Source organism: Pseudopodoces humilis, chromosome 8 (assembly GCF_049639895.1).
Source record: "Pseudopodoces humilis isolate 2021_Gansu_Grassland_sample_001 chromosome 8, ASM4963989v1, whole genome shotgun sequence".
NCBI lineage: Eukaryota > Metazoa > Chordata > Aves > Passeriformes > Paridae > Pseudopodoces > Pseudopodoces humilis.
The window spans coordinates 36,737,793-36,756,053 of NC_142207.1; the positions used below are offsets into that span (position 1 = coordinate 36,737,793).

General features: G+C 43.8%; 1 protein-coding gene across 3 annotated transcripts in view; it reads right to left on the reverse strand.

The window, feature by feature from the left end:
* The window catches only part of AGAP1 (ArfGAP with GTPase domain, ankyrin repeat and PH domain 1), a 308,125-nt gene that overhangs the window by 243,157 nt on the left and 46,707 nt on the right, over positions 1–18,261 (reverse strand). The gene's annotated exons all lie outside the window — the stretch shown is intronic.

Below are 18,261 nucleotides of genomic sequence, written 5' to 3' on the forward strand. Positions count from 1 at the left end.
CGCGGGAAGGTCCGCGCGGGAGCGGTGCCGGCGGTGCCGGAGCGCCCGGCGCACGCCCCGGGGCGGGCAGCGCGCAGCGGAGCGGCGGGGCCCGGCCGCGCCGGCCGGCAGCTAACAAGAGCCGGAGTGGAGCAGCGCCCGGCCGGGAGCGGCAGCAGAGCGCTCTCGGATCGCCTCCGCCACCTCCTCTCGGCAAAGGGATACACCTCACGCCTCCCTGCCAGCAGTGTCAGCGGGCCAGAAGCACCGGATTGGCCTCTGGAGGTCATCCAGCCCAAGCCCCTGCCCAGGCAGGGTTACCTAGAGCAAGTGACACGGGAACACATCCAGGTGAGGTTGGAATGGCTCCAGAGAGGGAGACTCCCCAGCCTCCCCTGAGGAGCTCATTCTCATCCTCAACGTCCAGTTGTTCTTTCTCGTGAAACTTCCCGTGGTTTAGCTTATGACCACTGCTCCTTATCCTGGCACGGGACACCACTGAAAAGTCTAGCATCATCCTCTTGGCACCTGCCCTTCTTGGACAATTATATGTATTAATGGGATCCGGGATTTATCCAGGCCCATGGAAGGGCAAGATGTGTGGTGCCCATCAGCTTGGACCACAACCTGCACTCAGATCTTCGTTCATTCAGCATCCAAGGCAACACTTCCTCATTAAAAACAGCCAAAATTACCCAGAACCGAGTTATTTTTTTTATCTGTGACCCTCTTTAATAAATGTTTGTTCACTGCAACACTCTGCCCAATTAACAAGCCCCATTACTAGATTGGTTAGTCATGCAAAAACCCTTCCCAAGCAGCAGTTTCATCAGAACCTGGCTCTCACACAGCTGGAGGAGGGTGTGATACACACACCCCCTTTCACATCCAGCTTGCCAGTACCTTTGCAGGGATGCTGAAGTAATTTAGAACCAACAAATGCCTGCTCTTAGTCACTCACAAACCAGGATGGCAGAAATAAAGAAGTTAAGCAACATTAGGAATAAGGTTTCTAGGTTCCATGCCTAGCATCCCATAAAAAGTCAGGCTTGAAAAACCACCTTCAGCTGCCTTGCTGTAGACATGCCCTCCCACGTCTACAATCAAAACATCCCTTACCAATGACAGTGAGGATCAAAAGCAACAAAAAAGCAGGTGTGAAAAGGAAGGAAAGCAGTGCCATTTCCACCATGGAACCATGTCCTTAAGTGCCACATCTACAGATGTTTTAAATCCCTCCAGGGATGGGGGCTCCACCACTGCCCCAGGCAGCCGTGCCAGGGCCTGGCCTCACTTTCAGTGAGGATCAGCTCCAGGCCTGGAGACACTCCTGGCACCAGCTGGGTGGATACACCTGCAGGAGCAGTGCCAGGTGGGAGCCTGGACTGCCACACCAGGAGTAAGGGATGCTCTGGGTCCCTACCTCTACACATCCATTTATTGATGATGCTGCGATCCCACAACACACACTGCTACTCCATTAACACAAAGAGTTCCTGATTTAGCTGATTTCTCCAGATATCAGTGTTGTCTTTAACGGTGACTAATTTACACTGGTTATTTGTCTTAGCTCTCTTCACCATGGAATACACCTGCATGTGTATCTTCAACAGATAAGGATTCAAGACCTTATTCAAGACCAGGGGCTTGAAGCAACCTGGTCTAGTGGAAGGTGTGCCTCCCCATGGAAAAGTTGGAGCAAGAATATATTTAATGCCCCTGAGAACGAATTCCCAGCTCCTCCTAAATGCTTGTTCACTAAGTGCCATAGAACAATGGCACATTTTTCCATTTCTCCAACACCCAAAAGGCCATTTCCAAAGGAAAAAAAGGAAGGGAAGAGAGGATGGGAGGAAAGGCCTGTTGCAAAACAGGAGTCTAAGAGTAAAAAATTGTGTTTTATGTTTTTTTCTCAAGATGCAAAGCTGTAAACCCACCAGGCTCCGAGTGCGCGGGGCTGGCCAGGACTCAGGCCGGCCGCATCCCGTCTCGCGATCCAGGCCGCGCTTTCCAGCGCACCGCGCGGGGAGGGCAGCCTCCTCACCCGGAGCGGGATCAACCATTTTTCATCCTCCCGGGATGACAAGACCCCTCCAGAGGAACCACTTTTAAGCGCAGACAAATAGCCGGCACATTCCTCCAGCCCTCTCCGGAGCATCCCACACCCCCCGCATCCCGCCTCGCTCGGGGCTGTGCTCTGCTCGCACCGGGGTGGAAACGCCGACATCCATCATCGGCTCAGGATGCTGCAGCAGCTCTTCCTACGGGCAGTAAGTGGGACTCGGAGGTTGCTCTGCTGCTACTCATCACAACTTACCACCCTGCAACTTCTTGTAAGGCTTCCTGAAAACAGGACGAGTTGCTTTGCAGCCGCCTGTGCCGCTGGTGCAAAGCCCATCGCGTGGTGGTCCTGCCATCCCCTTTCACCCCCGGCCAGACGAGCTACAGAAATCTGCTTTAATTGCTCATCTAACACTGGGTTGTCTCGGAGCAGGGACCGAATTCACAGCGCAAAGGATGATATTTAATACCGCGGAAAGATGCGGGAAGAGACAATAGCCAAAGCGCGGGGATGCTGCGCGGAGCCCAGGGCAGCAGCGCTCGGTGCCCTGCCCAGCCCGGCCGGGCTGCGAGCCAAGCGGCGACAGCAGCCCCGCTCCTGCCGCTCCTCCCGGGCCGCAATTAGCACAGATCCGCTCCCACAACGGGACAAGTCCCTCCGGCCCTGGGACGAGAGCAGCCAGAAGCCAGGGCAGCCAACCCAAACAAGTCATTTGGCTCGCAGCCTACGCCGTGTGTCCTGAAGGGCCCTCGGCAGCGGCTCCTGCTCACCTTTCATTCCACAGGCACTTGGAAGCAGAGCAGGATGCACAGGCACCATAAATACCGGCTCTGAAAGGTGTCGGGGCCACTCCGGGGACTGGGGACACAGGGGTTCACACCCTCCATTCATCCTCCCTCATTCCCTGTGATGCCTTAAGTTTTAGCTTTCATATTTTTCAGATTCTGCACTGCCTACATGTGTAGTTTTGAGCTTCATATTAAGTGTTGGTGAGCTCTCTTCACAGAGCAGGTAGACAAAGTTCCTTTTCTAGCTCAATACCAAGGAGAAGTGTTACAAGTTCCAGGCCCAAAAGCATAAACAAGGGTGGACTGAAGAGAGAAAACAAGGATGAGACTTCATAACCTGAAGCAATAAATCCTGATATACAGATGGACCAAAACTTATAAAAATGTGAGACCTCATGATCTATCGTCCATTCTGTGAATATTTTGGGTCCATCTTGGGTGTAGCCCTGGCCAGGCTCTTGCACTGCCCAAGGTGTGTCCTTTAAGGCCTTTCAATAAATACCTGCTTTATTCTTAACTCTGTCCAGCCTCTGTTCCAGGTCAGCCTCCTCAAGGCATCACCAGTCCCACAAACTACTCCATGACCTTCTGTCACACTCACAAAACATCCCCAAAGGATCTTGCTTGACAAAGTCTTGCTGTCCCTCCAATGTGGTCCCACTGGAAAGTAGAACCATGGAAATTCTCCATCCCATGTAGCCAGTAAAAGGCCACATTTGCCATTTCCCAGGTAGCTCTCTACCAAAATTTAGAGGTTCACAATTCTCAGCAATGAACCTGGTAGTTTACTTTTAATCAGTGAAACACAGGTGTCTCAAACACACCTTTAGAAAGCTTCGAGCAAAACTCGTGTGATCAGGGTAAGTGCAGAGGGAGCTCTCTGAGCACACCCTGGATGATGCTCTGGAGCTGAGTTTCACATCCCCAGCACACAGCACTGCTCACCACCAGCAACTGCAGAGATGACCCTGCTGGCAGGAGAAGCATTCCTGCTCTCCAACAGCTGCAGGGAAAGGTCACTGTGAGCAGCAAATACTACTGGTACTGACTTGATAGAGCAAACACTTCTTGTGTCCTTCCAAGTGAGGCAAAACAGGCCTTGCATTTGCTCTTTTCCCAAGAACTCTTTGCAAAAATAATCATAATTCTTTGATTCCTTGCTCTTAATTCCTTACAGGTGTTTCACATTCTGCCAGTAGATCCAATACAACCACCACTCAAATGTGAAAGCTCAGACACTGAGAAAGAACAGTTGGACCTGATGATCTTAAAGGTCTTTTCCAACCTGAACAATTCTATGATTCTATGAAATTCCTCATATACACCAGCAGCATCTCAGAATTAGCATTTCCATGCTGAGACAGACTGGACAGGTTTGCCAAAACAGGGACATAGTTCCTGTGATGCTGCTTGTTTATATGCCCACGTTTTGGATTTGATTGGACACTTCACTGCCTTGTCTTGGTATTTTTGGGGGCTAAGAAAAGCAGCCCTAAATATTATCATTTTTGCAGACTGCAGGTTAAACTCTAGACACACAGTACCACTCCAAATAGTGGTTCCTTTGCCAAATTGATAGTGGAAGGCAAAATTAGGTCACCTGAGCAATTTTTAAGAGTAAATCAGACGCGATTTCACTTTTGTGTCCTGGAGAGGCTGCGCTCCATCCGCTGTTTGTCATCACGGATCAGCATTCAACCAGCAAACAAGAGAAGGCATCTGGACCAGAACAACATTGTGCTGCAGGGGACCAGCAACACAGAGCCCAAACTCAGGGGCTCTCTAGAGCCACAGGGTTTGCATTAAGGCACTGATCTGTGCTCTCCTGTCACTCTGCACTTGTCCATTAAACAGGCCTGAGTTCACTGTAGGCAATTCTTTCCTCAGATGAAGAACAGAGACATCTCACAACAAAGCAGAGAATAGGGGCTACCAGCAAGAAGTCAGCACTTGGCATCAATAATGATCTTACTGTCAGCACAAGGAAAGCACGCTCCTGTCCTAAAAACACTGGATGCTGAGCAGGAAAGGAATAAGGGCCATGGGATGTGCAGTAAAAATGCAGCTCAATCATTTGTCTTGTCTCACCAGGAGAGAGGTAAAATGTTTGGCATTGCTTCTCCAGGAAGACCATGCCTTATTGCCAGGGATATTCTACCACATGGGATAATAAAAGTTACAATAATTTTAATTTCTCAGCGTGGATGATAGTACTTCCTTTCATATCAATTACACCTGTTACGCACTTCATAGTCTAAAAGGCTCTTGCTTCATCAGACGACATGATTTTATAAATAGAATAATGAAATACCTTTGACTCATATCCAGTCAATAAAGATGAGGGAAGGGATCACTCATCTCTCCATGAAATGGAAAATAATGAAGTTAAATCAGTTAGGATGTTTTTTTAACCATGACACATGCTAGAAGTAATATTTTTAAAAAACATTCTTCAAGCAAATTCCAAATTTTCATGAAATCTCTGATGTCCAGGCATAGCAGATTTGATCCCTGCCATTTACTTAAAAGAACAGAACAAAAACCCCTTTTTTAAAGGGAAACACCACAAAACCTCTTGAATTCTTCTGCATGACTGAGATCATCCTTTTGATTTCTGCCCCCAAGATGATGGGGCTGTTAAAATTAATATATTGTGCCCATCCATCAGCTTCTCCTCAGCTTAAAAACAAAACAACACAACTGTCTGCAGCTGGAGTTTTACTGAATAAATCAGGGTAGTCCTGTTATCTTCTCACTGAACAATGAGGCATCCAGAGAATTAAGTGTGAGATTAATTTTCCTATTTTAAGTGAAGGGTTTTTTACATCACATCATCTGACAGAAGAGTTGTATCCTTCTGCTGCTACAGAAATTAATTGAAGCAGCAGGACAGGCAAAAATAAAACATAGGAAAAATAAAATAGATCATAGAAACTACATATTCATACTTCAAGCTAAGACACTAAAGCTTGTTGTCCTGAGAGCTACACTGTTGAATTATAGGTTTAAAACTTGATTTGTGAACTTGGTTTATCATTCTGCCATTCCCCCAAGGCCGTGGGGATGGAACAGCCAATGCCCAAGGCCATTCCCACAGGTGATCCCAAGACTCTGCTTCTACTTCAATCCAAGCTGCCAACACAGATCTGTTTACATCCTGCATTTATTCACAGGGTTAACTGTAGAAATGTGAATTCTGTGACTTTAATTTGCTTCCAAGCAGGCTGCCAGTGTCACCTAGGAGCCCTGCTTGGTGTTCTTATCATCTCCTGAGACAGAACATGCCAGACACCAACAAACAGCAGCAGGGCACCTCGGCCATCCGAGGGATGCTCAGAAAAGCATCAGCTGATCCAACTCCAAAAGGCTGCTCCTGTCACCTGCCTGCCCTCTCAACTGTTGGCAGGCAAAGATACCAAGAATAAACTGCAAGAAAACTCATCTTCCTACACACCCAGCATTCCCTGAGGGGGCTGTTAACAATCTAAGTTTGTACACGACGCCGCTTCAGAACCTCATTTTAAATACAAGTATTTATTAACAGATAATACATTAATATAAAGCCATGTTTGTCTCAGTAAGAAATAGTACAAATTTCAAGAAATCCTTACCTCATTTTGGATATTATGTCTTTTAAAAGTTAAATACTTTTTAACTCAGGTTATCATACATTTCCTTTAATCCCCTCTCTGACACAGTAAAATATTGTGACAGGCAGCATCAGTTGCAATTCAGGACTGCAACTTTTGCTTATTACTTGTAGTGTTTCAGTACATCACAAGCAGGAAGATTTCCAAATACCTGCCAGCTACCCAGTGTTCCTCATTTTTAGGCAGGTTGTTTTTCACCTCAAATCACCTATATACTGCAGTGAGGCAAAGAGAACTCACAAAAGTACTTTTTGTTGGAGTCTGAGACACAGAGTGTGTGCCCTTGTCTCTGATGCCTGGCTCTGAGATCTAGAAGAACACAATTTCATATAACATGAAATTTATGGGCATGTTTTCATAGTGATACATGAAAACAACTGTTAAAGTTAGAAAAGCTAAAAGTGTGAGTGTGTAGATTAGAGAGTTTTCTTAAGTCACTAGTGAAAAAGTTAAAGTTTAGAGTTTAAGCTAGTTTAGAAAGCAGAAAACAAGATGGAGGATTTCGAATGTTGTTTCTTTTCCTTCTTTCTTCTTCATGTTCTTCTAGAGGTTTTTGGGTAATAGTAAGTGATTGGATAGAAAATGCCCCAATGCAGCACACAGGTGATGGGTCATTAAGAAAAATAATTTACATGTCTATTGTTAATTGGATAAAAATAAAAGATAGTAAAGATTCAGTAAAGATAAAAGAACTGGGTAGTTTGAGGCCATTTTGTGCCGTCAAAGCCAAAGTGAGCCAAAAGGGCAGGATGAATTGAACTTGAACAAAAAGTCTGGAAAAGTCTCCCAAGTTTTGTGATAACATCCTAATAAACAAGAGAAACAAGATCCTAAAGAGCTTTGGAGTTTTCTTCCTGACCCAGAGAACTGAGATAAATGGAACTCCCCATGAGGGGATATTCCAATGGAGCTCAGCTCAGAAGAGACTGAGAAATCCATGTGAAGAGAAGTTCAGAAGAATCAAAAACCAGATTGAAAAGTTACACTTTTGGCTAAACTTTCAGCTCCCAAATCTTGGCAGCAGGTGAATTTGTCATTAACAAGGATCTGCGTGAGCACTCACAGTCACAGGATGATCTGCACAAAGACTAGGCAGGCTCTGAAGGGCCATGGATATAGAGGGTTGTGTGTTTATGGAAAAGGACTATTCTAAAAGCATGGACTTGGATCCATCAGTGTAAGAAAGAAGAAGGATGTGCCATGACACCTGGTCCTGCCACAGCCATCTATTTATTAAGTGAGCAGTGTTGCTCTCCTGGAAACCTGATTAAATTGCTGCCACTACTCAGCATTTCTCTGCAGAGTCAAGTGTCACAACATGTATCACAGATTTGACTCTGGATTTTTTTAACTGTAGGCAAGAAAATGAAGGAAGGAACAGGAATGGAAGGGGGAGGATACTCTGGGTTCATCTACAGGTAGGTGACAGAAGGACTCTCAGCTATGATGCTCCATTCTGGATACAGCCATTCCAACAAGCTCAAACTGAACCTATCCCAGGGAATAGAGGTTTGGGCTGCAGTTAAAACTTTCTACTCCCTTTTACAACCTCAGAAATAGAGTGCTGCTTTCCCCACAGGCTTCAGGGAGACCATAATTATGGCAGCTTCCCAGCACCTACAGGGGGCTTACAAGAAGACTGCAGAGCAACATTTCACAAGGGCTTGTGGTGGACAGGACAAGGGAGTGGCTTTGAACAAAAGGAGGGCAGGGTTAGATGGGATATTGGGAAGGAATTGTTCCCTGTGAGGGTGGGGAGGCCCTGGTACAGGGTGCCCAGAGCAGCTGTGGCTGCCCCTGGATCCCTGGAAGTGTCCCAGCCCAGGCTGGATGGGGCTTGGAGCAGCCTGGGACAGTGGAAGGTGTCCCTGCCCGTGGCCTCTGAGGTCCCTTCCAACCCAAACCACTCAGTGGTTCTACAACACTGTTTCTGTCATCCAGCTGCATACACCATCTACACAGGGCATTTTGTGGCTACACATCAAGGTCAGCTGTGAAAAGCCAGGCTTTGGCTGGGATTACACAATCAAGGCCTTCTGGCTGAGGACAGAGCAGATAGAAGCTGCTCCCAGCTCTGACCCTCCAGGTGCTGCACTCAATAAGCCACCCTTGCGTTATGCAAGCCTGGCATTCAAAGTCTGCTTGATGTCTTTCTGCAGCTGAACAAACCACGACGTCTGTAAAGGCTTTTAACAATTGCCCAAACTTTTTAAAAAGCTTCTCTCTTTAAAAACAAAGTACAGTAGTAAAGAAAATGTGATGTGAAATCAGCTTGAGCAGCCGTGTTTCCAAGCCATCCTTGAGCTAAGAAGCCAAAAAGGTTTTAACAAACACAATGAGAGTGGGTTTGGGTAAGGCACTTTTCTGCAAACTACAAAGTGACCCAAAGGGCACCAAAGGACACAAACAGGGTGGTAAAATGAACCACGCAAAGCAACAAACCCAAACAGGTTCAGCTCCTACACAGCTTGCTTGAGTCTATCCTAGCCCAGCAAACCCTCCTTGGGAATGGAAGTACCACTGTGCACGTGGAAGAAGGGAAGGGGAGTCTCCATTTATACCAGAAATTATCCTTAAGGAACTCTCCCAATAAAGGATTATAGTTGTTGGGATGTACAAGCAAACTGACATGGTGCAACTTGAGAGAACTGTCAGGGAAGTTGAAGAGGCTTGGCTGTTTCCCTCCAGATTTGCAGGAAGGTTGAACAGTGGCAGGAGGCAGAGATCCAAAACACCGCTTTGGATCAGCTGGGAAATGCTATTAAACATCAGCACTGCAGTGCTTTCAACAGATTTAGAATCATAAAATCACAGAGTGCTTTGGGTTGGAAGGGAGCATAAAGCTCATCCCATTCCACCCCCTGCCATGGCAGGGACACCTTTCACTATCCCAGGCTGCTCCAAGCCCTGTCCAACCTGGCCTGGGACACTTCCAGTGATCCAGGGCCTCCCCACTCTCACAGGGAACAATTCCTTCTATATTCCAAATTTCTGTATGTTCAGCCTGTCTCAAATCAATAGACAAAGGTACCACTTGAACCAAAGATTAAAATCTGAAGAACAGCATTTTCCATTGATGAAAGACATTTCTTAACAGTAACTTTTAATATATAGATTTGTCTCAATGCACTAAGACAGCACACAAATTCTCCCTTCACCATCTCACATACCACTTTTTACATCCTATTCCTGTTCAGCAGCATTTCAATGGACAATCTGTCTGTTATCTGAAGACCTACCATTAGTTTTAACGCAGAAAACTCATCCTTTAGCACTTCAGAAGATCTGCCTGAAACAGAAGTACTCATTAATGCAGAGACCAGCAGGAAACACAGCTCTATATGAATTTTGATTAGACTAGCTCTGAAAAGAGAAGCTAATTCCTGAAGCCAGCCCTTTCACCATGCACAGGACTATAAAATGTGCCATTTCCTCCTGGTCCTCCACTTCTGCTCCTGCCCTCCCCCCCGTTATTCCAATGGTTTCCATACCATTTCATTAACAGGATAAAAAAAAATTAACATAATTTTCTAACATGCCAAAAAAAAGGGGGGGGTGGGGGTGGGAGGGGGCTGGAAAATTCACTTCCTTGCTTTTGCTGTTTTAGCTCCAAAGCTAAGCAAGCCCAGCTGCTCAGGAAATACCATTGGAATGAACACATTATTGAACATGGAAGAATCAATCGAGACTGCTGTCAAAAATTTCACATGCTGCAAGCAGGCCAGCAATCAAAGGGCTCTTACGAAATACTTCTCAGCCATGTTGAACAACTTCATCTTTCAAATCTTGGGCACATGATCAAAATTACTTAAAGAAAAAAAAAATCACAGCAAAAAGAACTGAATTAGAGGAATTTCACCAGGAAGCCAGGAGCTATTCTTTGTTATTAACACCTGACATAACATGACTGTTCTCTAGGTATTGCATTTATTCCAGACCAGATGAAAAGGGGAAAAAAGCAGTTGTAGCTAAAGATTACTTCTTTCAAAATAGCAAAGCCTACTCATTTTGTGACTGATTTCATCCTGGATTCTTTTTACTGACACTCTTGCTGACAACACACAAAGAACATTGACTCTTTTAAAGGGCAACTTCAGCCTATTTTGCTGTAAATACTTGAACTCCATGGAGGTTTCTCTTCGTCAGCTGACAGTGATGAGAAATTTGACCATGCCAGAGCTGCTCACAGCTCTCCTACAGCCATGAGGAGGAAATTTCAGGGCTTGGAGAAAACCTGGGGCAGTGGAAGGTGTCCCTGCCCATGACAGAGGGTGAAACTGGTTGAGATTTAAGGTCCCTTCCAACTCAACGCACTCTAGGGTTTTATACCAGGTTTCACATGTCCTGATGCAACAGATTGCTTTGCTTACGGTTTTCCTGCATTTTCATAATGCTGTGCCACTCTGAAGTAAATATCTGCAGCAAGTCTGTTCTTCCCTGCATCAACAGATGGAATGTAGCTGCCTGTTCAGCTCCTTTTCCAAGCAAGTAATTTGGATTCTTACTTATTTCCCCTGAAGAACCTTTTGGTGGCTTTCATCATCTGACAGTTCAGATCTTGCAGCAAACAGGAGGACGCTGTGAACTGATGCTGTTCTTGCACAATCTATATTCCTCCATTACTATACTGAAATAACCAATTTCTGCTGGGTTTTCCTTATTTTTTCTCTTAACAGTGTTGACCATAATGGAATTTAGCTCTGAGATATTCCATTTGACAGTATCTGAAGTTTTTTGTTTCTTTAATATCTGCTATCATATGCCTTTAGTTACTGAAATGTTCCCAGAAAAGGGGTCACTTAATTCAAAAACTCTGTACCTCCACAGGAAATGCAAAATAAAAAATCATGATATATGAACAACCAACCCTCAGGGTACAGTGTATATAAAGGAGAAGAACACCCTCAAGCACCTCCTCTCTTCCCTCCTTACCCCAACATCCAGAAGATATAAAGAAGATACAACCTTCATAATTCTGTGACTCCACTATGAACACAAAAACATATTAATAACCACTATTATCCATTTCTGGCACCTTAAAACACTGTGCCCAATGTACATTTGAAGCCTGGCTCAGATAAGTCGTTGCATGAGGATGATGCTGTGCATCCTTCCACTTATACCCCAGACAGGGGTGGGTTGAGTAAATTTCTTATTAAAGCAAATAATTACAGAAAACTTAAGCCCCCTGCAGCTCCTAATTTGAACTGTTCTTCCAGCTCGAAGCCATTTCCTAATGGTCTGGATTACTTAGCAGAAATTAAGTTTTGTCTTAGATAAGTCTCTAGAATGAATGACTTCAGTGTGGAATAAGCTTTGGAAACAAGAGTCCTGAGGATCCTGGCACACACAAGAAAATAAAGAGAACACGGGTTTTGAAGCTGAATATTAACAGGCTGCTTTAAAATTAAGATTATTTGTAACAGATGAAAGCTGAGCAGACAATGTATTTGCCTTCCTGAGTAGAGAGAATGCACTATGTGAAAAATTCATTCAAAAACTCAAGTCTTGTCCACCTTGAAAAACAACGAATGTCTTTATTTTCCCTTCCCTTCTTATCAGGAACGGATTTTCAAGTACGCTCCTTCAACTTTTATTATGGCTTTCATGTCCAAGTCAAATAGTTTGCTCTTGGCATATGTGAAACTAAATACTGACAGTTATTGACTGTAAAAGGAAATTCTTAATTGGATGAATTACACCCTCTTGATTCTAACAACAATTCTGCAGAAGTGTTGAATCACACACAATTCCTTGCACCATGAGTCCCATGTTTTACTATACAGCTCAAGTTCCCAGAATTATACCTTACTTCATTGAAAAAAAATAGATTGATTGAGTAAATTCATATGAAGATTTATCAGTTTCTTACATTTAGGCACTTCTAAGGTGTTTGGTACTTCAATTAAGTTGTAACATTATGAATTGTACAATCAGAACACTCTTGAATAATGTTTAATTAAGACCCAAGCGTCATAACAAAGGTTATCAGAGGTGTATTTAAAAGCAGGTTTTATGTGGAAAAAGCTCATCCTGATTCAAGCTGTGAAGTGATTTGAAATTCAGTGAACTGGGGGAATTATTATTGAAGTGGTAGGCACAGATCTTCTAAAGAAATACTGAATTCCAGAACACACAGCTTGCTGAGCAATTAGCATAAATAATTCTGACCTGTCCCTTCTCCTTGTTCACTGAAATTGGGATGCTCATAGCATAAGGAATACTCCCAGGAGAGAAAGACCACGATTTGTTGTCCCACCAAATGGGTACCTCAAGGAAAAAAGTGCCAGGTGAAGAGTTCCAACTGCAGCTGGGATTTTTTTACAAGTTAAAACAATCCAGGTTTTATGCAGTAATAAGAAACCTAACTGAATTATATCCTTCTGTCCAAAAGAAAGGAATGAAGTCACGGATGCCAACTGCACCTTCTTAAGAAGCACTTCAGTGCAAAATTCTTTACCCACCTTACATTTTCTCTGGTCTTTATTCATCAGGCACAATGTGCTTAAGGTCAAGAAAGTGAAGTAAATGTGTCTTTGCAATTAATATCAAAAAAAATCATTATGTGATCACAAGAGGGTGGGAATATCAAGAGGAACTGGCTTTTCTAAAATTTGGATTTTACCCCCAGGTTGGTGACTTCAGTTCCTCTGACTGGAGACCACCTGAACCTCTAAAGGGCCCCAAAGGACACAAAAACTGTGACTAATTAATCAGGATTCAATAAACTACTGCTGAGATTGGCCAAACCACACAAAGCCTGGCCCTCAGAAATCAGACAGTGGCAAATCTCTGGCCCTTCAGCCAGCCAGTATTAAGGAATTTTGGGAAAACGGGCTGCAGCATCTGCACAACAATTTACTGAATTTGGCAGGTCTCAGTTGCAAACAAGCTCAACAGATTTTGAAGCCACAGCATGAGGCATGTTGGGTTGGACGTGCTGGGTTAGAGCCTCAGGCAGAGCACTGAGGCTCTGCTGCCACCCTGTACATGTCACCCCTCACCATCAGTGGCTTTTCCTGGAGTAACTGGGAACCTGGAGTAACTGGGAACCTGGAGTAACTGGGAACCTGGAGTAACTGGGAACCTGGAGTAACTGGGAACCTGGAGTAACTGGTCACTCTGGCAGAAAGGGCTGGGCAATCACCAGCAATCTTCGCCTCCAGCTACTCTCACAAGAGATCAGGATCACGTTCAGAGGAGTCAGGGAAGCAGACACAGACAGGTACCTTGACAATCCTTTAGTGTCAAGCCTACAGCTCAGTTCCCAGTAACTTCCTTTGGGGCCAGCTGGACCTAATGTGGGTTTGATTCCGCCTCCAACCTCAGTTTTCATGGATATTTTTGTTTACACACAGGAGGGAAAGCTACAGGACAGAAGACCTACATACCTGAAACAGACTTGCAGAACACCAGGGCTGGGGGGAGAGCAGAGGAGAGCTAGAGGATGGGAAATACTTTCAGAAAGTTTTGTCAAAAATGAGTAATAGGTTTAGGGTTTTTTTCCCAGATGCAGATCACATGCCAGACAGGTTTTACACAGGTTTTGGCCTGACCCTGCCTTGTGCAGGAGGTGAGACTAGATGCGCCGCTGTGGTCTCCCCAACCTGAATTTTCCTGTACAGGTAAAGGTTTTAAAACTGCTCAAATATGATTTTGCTATATTAAGTTTCATCTCAAATGAAAACACTTCAAAAAATTGAGTCTTTCTCTTAGGAAAACAAACTCACATCTATCCCTTCCATAACGTTCTGTGTGGTATAACAAAGCGAGAGAATAAAGCAACTGGAGGGATTTTCCCCCTCAAAATAAGCACACACAAATGATGAAGGTTCAAGCTTAAGAAAACAAAAAAAAACCACCTAATCATAACATATTAATGTTATACAAAAAAACCCTCATTAAAGCCATAGCGATATTGCCACAATGTCTCCTACAAGTAATCATATATTAATAAGCCTAAATCATATTTTGTACTGGAATATCACTTACAGAAGAGAAGAACCATGTCCAAAATAACATTCTTTAAGGACACCAAATCATCTTCTTTAAATATTTTAAAAGCAAAAATAAACAACTGCTGGGTAGCAGAACTAAGGGGGCTTTACATCAAACAGCAGATATTACTGTGTGGAAGCAGAGGTCACTCCATCATGTGCTCCCCATGTGAAAGACTCCTGTGTTGAGTTCCCAGTACCTCACAGTGAGAGAAGTGCTGAGGGAGGGAGAACTTGTGTGTCCTTACCTTTGGACAAAACACTTTACCCCAAAACCCTCCCAGTTTTCTCTCTTCCCATCACTCCAGGCACTGCTCTCTCTCCATCTCCACACAGGAAACACAAGTGTTAAACCAGCAGATCTGGAGCAGGGGCACCAAAGCCTGGGTTTGATTCAACATAGAACACAGGTATCCATCCCTTCATGCTTCAAAGCAGCCTCCTCTTTTAATCCCTCCTTTTTATTTGCCTATAAAAAAGCCTAATTACTCAGCCGCACCATTTTCTGTGAAAACATTTGAACACTCCCACATGATTTACAGGCTTGTTTAAACACCAGGTAATAGGAGCATGTAAAAGATTCCTCCTTCCATAAAAAGCAGTTTCAGTCGTATCACACAAGATGAAATTCCAAAGCATAACTCATCCATTAGCAAAATTAGTAAGCCTAATGTATGGATCACCAAAACTCCCACCTCAGGGACTGCCAAGTTTTTATCTCCTCAACGAGTTCCATGACAGCTTCCTTTAAATTGCTGAAATTTCAAATACTTTCCAAGTAAAACACAAATTGTGAATTACAGTTCAGTCATATCCACACAGTAAAAATCATCTTCATAAACCACCAACACTTCCAGGTCATTCCCCCTGTACACCATTATTTTGTAGGGATGCCATAAGACATTTTCATTAAAAAAAAACCAACAAAACAGATAAAGTCGTTTATCAAATATTCTAGCACTTAGTCTAATCAGAACAAGATTCAAAAACATTTTCTGGGAGAAAAGAGTTACTCCTAAAAACTGATCTTTCTGTTTAACACAGAGTTTGTTCTTCACACAGGCCTCAGTGAGCCCCTGACAGTAAACAGTGCTGCTCACAATTGGCATTTTCACATTTTAGAAATGCTTATTCATGCATATGAAAAACTTAATTCATGAAGGGTTTTGTGCAGGTGCTGAAAAACACCTAATGAAGTGTTCATTACTCACTTCAAGAGCTCCTGTCTTTTCCAACACATACAGTTTGGGCTCCAAATGTTATTCAATATGTATATTCCTACTTTACACCAGATTATAATCTTGCTCTTTTACTGCTTAAAGTATTTATATTTACAATGGAAAGAAAAAATAAAAACTCATGCAGTTTTGCATGTATTCACGATTTAACTGTTCAGCAAATCTAATGCTAAAGGTTAATCTTGAGACAGGGACCAGATGTTCAGTCAGAAGGAAATTTTTCTCAAGAGGAGATACCCAGGAAGTCTGTCTTTCCAATCTGCTCTAGCCCACAGAATTTCCCACCACACTTATCCAACTGGGAAAAACTATGAATCAGCCTCCAATTTCACCATGTACAGAGCAGAAATCCCAACTCTGAGGGATTCAGCACAAAACATTGAGAAGCACGTGGAGAATTCATAACATTCTAAAGCACTTGGGTGAGCATCATACCAAGCACACACAGCTCCTGGCAACAACAGGATTCCTTTTATAAGCTTCAAAACGAATTTTAATTCTCTAAAATCTGAGCCATTGAGCTGTTTCACCTTAAATGATAAACACATTATTTGCTCTGGATTCTAACCAGCAGAATATTTCACAGGTAAGTTTAACACCAGTGGATAAGTTTGCTAAGTTTTCTCTTCTCCAGGATGAGCAGTCCTAGCTCTCTCAGCTTCTCCTCACTTGAAAGACGCTCCACTCCATCATCTTTCTGTCACTCAAGAGATTTGCTCCAGTAAATCCATATCTTACTTTTAACAAAGCAGCCTACAATTAATAGTAGGAGTCCAGAGGAAGGATCCGCTCCCTCTGTGTCCTCCAGAAAAAGAATCCTGTCACAGTCTGTGTGGGAAGGGACATTAAAGACCATCCCATTCCACCTCCTTCCACTGTCCCAGGCTGCTCCAAGCCCCATCCAGCCCGGCCTGCGACACTTCCAGGGACCCAGGGGCAGCCACGGCTTCTCTGTGCACCTGTGCCAGGGTCTCCCCACCCTCACAGGGAACAATTCCTTCCCAATATCCCATTCATCCCTACCCTCTGGCAGCAACAAAATTGTGCCTTTCACTTCTTAGAGCCATGGGAGTCATTAGGAATAAGCAACCTGAGGTTGAGGCAAGGCTAAGGACAGGCCTAGCATGTAGTTTCTGGTATCCAGGAGAATTTTAGTTCATGCTGAATTTAACCTCTTGTACTTGGCAGATCTTGTTTCCCTCAGCAGGAGAAATGAAATAAAAACCCCACTTAGGTAAACCCACAAGAACAACCCATTATCACAGCACACATTGCTAACTCACAAACGCCACAAAGTTCCCCCTGGCTCCCGCTCAGCGTTTCCCAATTGCCAAAATGAAATGTATATCCATGTATCTCGCCTGGCAAGCATCCAGCTGCAGATGCTAATAGATTTTTACTTGCAGCAGTGGAAGGCCATGTTTCAAAATGAGGATAAAACATCTATCCCCAGAAAGAAGAGGATTAGACATTCATTTAGGGGTTTTCATATTAAATCCAGATCCTGCTAACGATGGGATGCCCTCTAAACCAATCCTAAATCCCCCCGTGGCCCCAACATCTCCTAAGATATCTTTAAGCTATTCTGCAGGACAGAAAAGCCCTTCCCCAAGCCACTGTGAGTGAAGAGGGCAAAACACAAAGCAGCACAAAGGAAAGTTTATGGCAAATTACACAATCTCTGCTCACCTCCTGCCCTTCCACTAGCCAGGATCCCATTGCAAAGTTCCTTAAAAACAAAAAATTACTTGCAGAATAATTTAAAACAGAAAAGAAAGGTGTTTAAAAGCCTGAAAATATAATTTTTATTGGCTAAAAAAACCAACCATGGATCCCACACTACTCTCATGACAGCTTTATGTGACCAAAGCTTCCTAAGACTTTTCTGCTCACACACTGCATTTTGGGGAAAACCACAAGCCTTGCACAGGCTTTGAACAAAAATTGTGAACACTGCCAATGGCATTATGATTAACAGGAGAAATCTACCCAAAAGCTTCAGTTGCATTTTGGGTTTTTTCTGGGCTGTTTTTGGGCAGAGCATGGCAGCTTCAAGCTGTATAAATCCACCAGAGCAGTCTTGGCTCAAACATTTCAACACCTAATAAATAAGATATAAGGAAGCTGTATTATCCTGCTAAGGAATGATGATTTTACTCACCTGACAAGTCATTTTCAATTGCCTCCTGAGTAGCTTAAGGTTGCTAGTATACAATTATTAAGACAGGAAAACACATCAACTAGGCCACAACTTGGAGTGTAGATCTTATGCCTTGACCTTTCTGAAATGCTCCAACCATAGCAAAATAAAACTGACAAATATTTCATTCGGAAAAGCACAAGAACATATTTTATATTTCTCTGGAAAAGGTGTCACTTGAAAATCCACAGCCCTTCCCAAACTTTACCTGAGATACTTACTGAATTATTAAGGTTGGAAAAAACCTCCAACACTGAGTCCAACCATAACTCAGCGCCACCGCAGATTTGCGTATCTACAAATATTGCAGGTTCTACAAGCACAGCAACATCAAAATTGTGCTCATC